Source organism: Marmota monax, unplaced genomic scaffold, assembly GCF_021218885.2.
Source record: "Marmota monax isolate L192 unplaced genomic scaffold, Marmota_monax_Labrador192_F-V1.1 WCK01_AAM20220418_F8-fsc00001, whole genome shotgun sequence".
NCBI classification, from domain to species: domain Eukaryota; kingdom Metazoa; phylum Chordata; class Mammalia; order Rodentia; family Sciuridae; genus Marmota; species Marmota monax.
The window spans coordinates 37,369,847-37,376,505 of NW_026693777.1; the positions used below are offsets into that span (position 1 = coordinate 37,369,847).

General features: G+C 38.8%; 2 long non-coding RNA genes across 2 annotated transcripts; one reads left to right on the plus strand and one right to left on the minus strand.

Annotated features, from left to right (window-relative positions):
• Positions 1 to 459: 459 nt before the first annotated feature.
• Positions 460 to 2,450, minus strand: LOC124104605 (uncharacterized). Its single transcript, XR_006855477.2, has 3 exons — positions 2,360 to 2,450; positions 1,556 to 1,647; positions 460 to 1,087 (listed from the first exon to the last, which is right to left on the minus strand). It is a non-coding gene; the product is annotated as an uncharacterized LOC124104605 (long non-coding RNA).
• A 2,196-nt stretch (positions 2,451 to 4,646) lies between these two features.
• LOC124104157 (uncharacterized) lies at positions 4,647 to 5,774 on the plus strand. The gene is made up of 4 exons (XR_006855370.2): positions 4,647 to 4,769; positions 4,993 to 5,160; positions 5,264 to 5,347; positions 5,462 to 5,774. It is a non-coding gene; the product is annotated as an uncharacterized LOC124104157 (long non-coding RNA).
• The last annotated feature ends 885 nt before the right edge of the window (positions 5,775 to 6,659 follow it).

Sequence of the window (6,659 nt, forward strand, 5' to 3'; positions counted from 1 at the left end):
AAGTTTCACTATGTACCAAGTAATTTTCTTTTTAGTACTGGCAATTGAACCCAGGGCCTTGCCCATGCTAGGCAAATTTTCAACCACTGAACTGGGCTTTTCTAAAATTTTATTTTGAGTGAGGGTCTTGCTAAGTTATCCAGGATGTTCTTGAACATACCATCCTCCTGTCTCAGATTTTCAAGTCATAAATTCACATCATTCTTAAGTGTCACAAAATATCATTCTTCTTTCGAGTTTTTAGAACCATTTTTTTTAAAAAAAACTAATTCTTATGGATCATACAAAAAAAATGCAGTTGGCCCTTGGGCTATGGTCTTCCTACTGCTGTCTTAAACCAATTTCTTCTATTTTATTTTATGACAAGGTCTCATAAGCTTCCAAGACCAGCATTGAATTTGTGATCTTCCTTCCTCAGCCTCATGAATGGTTGGAAATAAAGACGCAAGCCACTACATATAGCTGTACTAAGTAATTTTATTGATGAATCACTTAATGCTACCTAGAATTTTGGATAGAATTAAGATTGGCACCACATAACAGGATTCTCAATACTACTTTTGGTTTCCCAAAAGTCTCAAGCTTTTTCTCCCCATATTAGTTTGCAAGGTGGTTTAAACAACAGACATCTATTTTCCTACAGTTCTGGAGGCTGGATGTCCAAGATCAAGGTGTCAGCAGGCTTGGTTTCTTCTAAGGCCTCTCTTCTTGGCCTATCGATGATGGTATTCTCCCTATCATCACAGGACCTTCCCTCTTTGTGTGTCTGTATTCCCTTTTCTTATCAGGACACCATCCACTTTATGGTCCATATCTGGAATATCCCCCAAAGTCTCATGTGGTGAGGGCTTGGTCCCCAACTTGTGGCACTGTTGGGAGGCAGTAGAAATTTTAGCAGGTGGGGCCTAGTTGGAGGAAATCAGTCACACGAGTGTTCTCCTGATGAGTATTCTGTGACCACAGCCCTCTCTCTCCTTCCTAGTTCCCATGAGATGAGCAGCTCTTCTCTGCCATGTATTCACACCATGATATTCTGTTGCACCATTGGATTCTAATGATGGGGTCAAGTGACCATGGACTGAAACCTCTGAAAACATGAACCAAAATAAACCTTTCTTCAAGTTGTTTTTCTCAGGTACATTGTCACAGTGATGGGAAGCTGACTAATACGAGGGTCTACCCTAAGGACCTCAACATAACTAAATCACACCTTTAAAGATCTAATCTCCCCAGTCATATTATGAGGTACTGGAGGCTGGGACTTTAACATATGAATGAGGATGAGGTGCACAGCACAGCCACCAACACTTCCCAAGCCCTTGTGAACAGTATTTTCCCTGTTACTGTCTCTACTCTGTACTCTCCACTTGCCTGATGCCCTCTTTCCCTTTGCACTTGGCTTGGTCTAGAAGGCTCCCCCAGCCTGCAGCCTGTCGGCCTTCCCCTCCCTGCATGGTGCTTCCACAGCACTTGGTGAAGCACTTCTCACACTGCCCTGATGCTGGCTTTATCTGGAAAAATCAGAATGTTCCCAACCTGGTGTGATGGTGCATACCTGTTATTCCAGTGACTCGGGAGGCTGAAGCAGGAGGATCATAAGTTTGAGTCTCAGCAACTTAGGGAGACCCTCAGTCAATTAGTGCAGCCCTGTCTCAAAATAAAAAATAAAAGTCTGGGGATGTCACTCAGAAGTAAAGCACCCCTAGGTTCAATCCCCAGTACCATACACACACACACACACACACACACACAAATCAGTCTTCCCCACCTCCTCCTTAGCCCTTCCTCTACCCCCTCTAAGGAAAGAATAATAATTCAGTTCCGTCTTTAATCGAATGAGCAAGGGAAACCAATGTTAAAGGATATTTTTGAATGTAAAACGACTCTAAAAAATGAAATATGTCAAATATTTTTTACTTAATTCATTAATTAACAAGGAAATAAGATGCTGCAATTGGCTTATCAGAGCATCCAAAAGAATAGTTAAATATGTAAGTCATCAGGAATGTTGAAGAGAATTTGCTTAATAGATGCAAAACCATTCATTATCCATAGGGCAATAATCCCTGGCATTCTGCCAGAAACAGATCACATTTTTATGAAAAAAATATTTTGTATCACTATCAGTTTTTTATGACCTTGAATTTATTGGTAACTTTCTAGTAAATGTGAACAGATTAAACATGCTACAAAAGATAAAATGATCTTTTAAAAAAGTTAAATATCAGCAAGGCTATAGGAAATTGCTTTGCTCAAGCTATGATACAGTGAAACAAGTTGTTTCTACTTTTGGGGAGTGAAATTCTTGTATAGTATAGGAACTATAAAGATTTTTTTACTTTGAGTTTATAATTTTTACCTCTTGATCCTTGCGGAAGAGAGCTGTAAGTAAAAGTTGAGAGATTTGGTTTTTTTTTTTTTTTCCTCCTTCTTTAAATAGAAATTCTGTAAAACAGTAAAGCACAAGGTCACTGTACTTTGGTATCCTGCTAACAGAATGTTACATAAAAAGAAGAGGGGAGCTCTCTATTGTGCATCACTGCTCTGAGCTCAACAGCCCAGAGCATGAGGGTGTGGGAGTACCCAGTCAGTGGAGGACCAGGGGGGAAAGGGAGGAATCTGTGAGCAGCACAAGACCCCTCATCACACATCTTTTGAGCATCTGTAAAACAAAGAATTTCCAGAAATATTTGGTTAGAAAGACTTTGCAGGGGGCTGAGGTTATGGAATGAAACAGGTTACAGTTGATTTTTAGATAAAAGAATTGTAGGTATTAGTTTTGAAATCATACCAAAAGTAAATAAAATTTATAATCTACATTTTTCTTGTTTGTAATGTTATTTAAAGATTTTTAAAATTTGGTTTTTAAAAATTTCTGTCTTTCTTCTCTTTATTTACTGAACATGTATTCAGTAGGCTGCCTGGGGAAATGGGATGGAAATACAGCTGCTGTTAGCCTTCTGTCCAGACAGGGGAGGTGTGTGCATCTGCCCCCCTACCCTCTGAGCAGAGTGAAAACTGCAAGGCTAAGTTCATTCTACCAGACTCCAAGCACAGATCTACTCTAAGTCTTAGGTTTCAATCTGCCTGCCTTGATAAACAAATGAATCTTGTATTTTTCAACATTAACTAATGTGTAAATCTTTAGAGGGGGAAAAAAGTGCTCATGGGGGCTGGGGTTGTGGCTCAGGGGTAGAGTGCTTGCCTAGCACATGTGAGGCACTGGGTTTGATCCTCAGCACCACATAAAAATGAAATAAAGATATTGTGTCCACCTACAACTGGAAAATAAATATTTTTTTTAAAAAGTGCTCAAGGAATTTCTACATTAATATTTTTTATGGTATCTAAATATAAACATAAATCTGCTTATGGCTCTTACATAAAGATAAAATGAAAACAACTTGTACATTAAGTGCAAACAAAATACAAGGCTATTGAAAATTAAATTAAAAACAACATTTAGGGGCTAGGGTGGAACTCAGAAGTACAGTGCTTGTTTACTATGTGTGAAACCCTGGGTTCAATCCCCTAGCACTGCAAAGATAAATAAATATAAAATAAAATACCAGTTAAATATGATAAATAATGATTTGCACAAGCAAAACGGCTGATCTTAAGTTTAGTGCTCGAAACAAGTAACCTCTGATATAGTTCTAAGTTTAGTTTATTTTTAATATTTTAAATAAAAACATTAAAGCAGAGACCATTTTCACAAGTAGAAATTATAAAATGGTATTAATACTGACTACCAAATCTTTGACTCAAGTATAGAAGCTGAGCGTGGTGGCACATGCCTATAATCCCAGAAATTCGGGAGGCAAGGCAGAGGAATGCAAGTCCAAGGTCAACCTAGTGAGACCCTGTCTCAAGATGAAATTCAAAAGGGCTTTAGGTGTCAGTGGTAGAGCACCGCTGGGTTCAGTTTCTAGTAACATTAAAAAAAAAAAAAAAGAATGCCATATTCTACTGTCAGTTCTAGTCCCTGGTAATAATAGACTGTTGTCTCAAGGTGGGACATGTGCAGTTGGTGCCGGTGCAGTGCATCCATGCACAAAACAAGCACGGTGGGATTGCTGTGATATGTGCCCTATGACGATTCCCTTTCCTCGTCTTCTCTAATCGAACCACCGCCAAAGCTTTAGGGCAGCACTCAGTAACATCACTTGCCCTTTGCTGGGTTTTAGTATAAACACGCAGACAATCTTGGGTTCTGAGGGTAGATGGCAACTTAATTATAAAGTCCTTACTCAGATAGTCAGAACTAAACCTACTGTGTAGAATGAAATGACAGCAGAACCTTGATGGCATCCATTAAATGGAAACTATCTAACCCTTGAGGATATATCTGTGAATCTCCGCCCCATGTGGATAAAACACATTTTTAGTTGATGATCCAAGAGAGAGAGAGAAAGAGGTTTCTTTAAACATTCGTGGGCCTTCAAGAAGGGCATTAGGCATCAAGAGGGAATAAATGTTACCTACTCTGGGAGAGTTGAGGGCTAAGCCTTTCATTTTTGTTTGTTTGCTTTGAAATGCCAGTCTTAAATTAATATTTAATCCTGAGCTAAGGAAGGTAGATTGTCTACCAAATAGAGTTCATTTCCTGATGTTGAAATCAGTTCTTATTGACTTCTACTTGCCCCTTACTCTGAGAAGCCTTTTGATCCTGGTTTGGAATGTTTAAAAGTCAGCCACATGAAGCTCCATTTGTTTGTTGGGAGATGGAGCAGAGCATGTGCTTTGGTCTGAGAGCAGCAATGGGAAAGGTCAGTCCTCTTGTTCCATCAGAACTCACATCTGTTAACCTCCAGGGCATCACACCCAAACCATCTGCTTGACCAGTATTTGCTAGGAGGATTGGGAGTGTGGTGAAAGGGGTAGAGGGTGAATTGGAAACTCCCAATTCTGCAATACTAAGGAATGAACCCAGGGGCATTTTACCACTGAGATACATCCTCATTCTTTTTTATTTTTTTTATTTTGAGATAGGATCTCACTAAAGTTTCCTGGGCTGGCGTTGAACCTGTGATCCTCCTGGCTCAGCTTCCAGAGTCACTGGGATCATAGGTATGCACCATCACAATGGCTTCAAAACCTTCCATAGGCTTCTCAGGATGCTCAGAAGAATCCAGGTTCAATTGGTACATGAAATCCATGGTGAGACTATTTCTATCCTCTTTAGATTGAAGGATAGTTAAAAGTGAAACTGTGGGTTACTGGAGCAAAGCTAAATAATTTTCTTTCTCTTGAAATTTTGTAGAAAGGATTAAGAAAAACCTTGAGACCTTGTAAATGCATGCAATTTGGCCATGAAAGTAAAATATCTTGGGTGATCAAAACATAAGTAAGTACCTCAAATACTTTTTCTTTTCTTTCTTTTTTTTTTTTTTTGGTCATGGGGTGCTTTACCACTGAGCTAAATCTCCAATGCCCTCCCCACTTTTATATTTTGAGACAGGATCCCACTAAGTTGTTGAGGCTGTCCTTGAACTTGAGATCCTCCTGCCTCAGCCTTTCTAGTCACTGGGATTATGTGCATGTGCCACCATGCTCAGCTCAAATACTCTTCATTCAAATAGTCAACATGACCCCATGGGAAGGGAGTAAAGAGCATTTCTACATTGAGAGAGACATCACTATCTCCCATCCTGTACCTAAGTTCTGTCTTTGTAAGCAGAACTAGCATAGAAAATAGACTTTCTGTGCATTTATATTCATAATCCTCCATTCCTGACACATTGGAAATTAAAATATACTGTGGTTTGGTCTCAGCCCTGGAGATTTGTATTCAATTGGTCTGAAGATGGAGTCCAATGACTGATATGGTTTGAAAGTCTCCCAGCTGGTTTAATGTGAAGAAATCTGAGGATCACTGATTTGGAGGAAAATCATGATGTTTTTGTATAGCTGATGATTACTTCTAATCTCAGAAGCTAATATTCAAAATAACCCTCTAGGTTGAGAGAGGAGGTATTACAAGACAGACATTTTTTTTTACAAGAGTGATTCAGTGAAGGAAAGAAATAATATCTAGACTGGGTTTCTCAACCTCAATACTTGACATCTAGGGCCAGATACTTCTTTGTTGAGCTGTGGGGGCTGCTCTGTGCATTAACTGCATCCCTGGCTTCTAATCCCTAGCTGCTATGTTGTTCCCCATGTTCCCCATGAGACAACCAAAATGTCAGTTATTGCCAGATGTCCCCTGAGATGTAAAATTCTCTCCCATTCCCATCTGAGAATCACCAGTATAGACAGAGTGTTGATTTTCTCTCCATCTTTATATAAATCTGTTCTATCTTCCCTAAAGTTAAAAATCTGGTTAAGTTTAAATCCATATGAAACTGACAGAAAAGTTACCAGCTATGCTGAAGGCCAGGAGAGTTCTGTCTAATGATGTAAACAGCCATTTTCATGAACGCTTTGGAATCTGGGAAGCATTCAAAATGAAAGTTTTTCGTCTTTTTAAATGAGGAGTTGAGAATCTTACTATAATTTTATCTTTTGGAGGGAAATAAGAGCTTAGATCTAAGATTAGCTTTTTTTCAAAATACAAACCACAATAAAACCAAAAGATTTTAAATAAAATATAACAAAATGGATAAAAAATTAAAGCCACAAGAGCTTTTTGAAACAGAAATATTCAAGAGACTTAA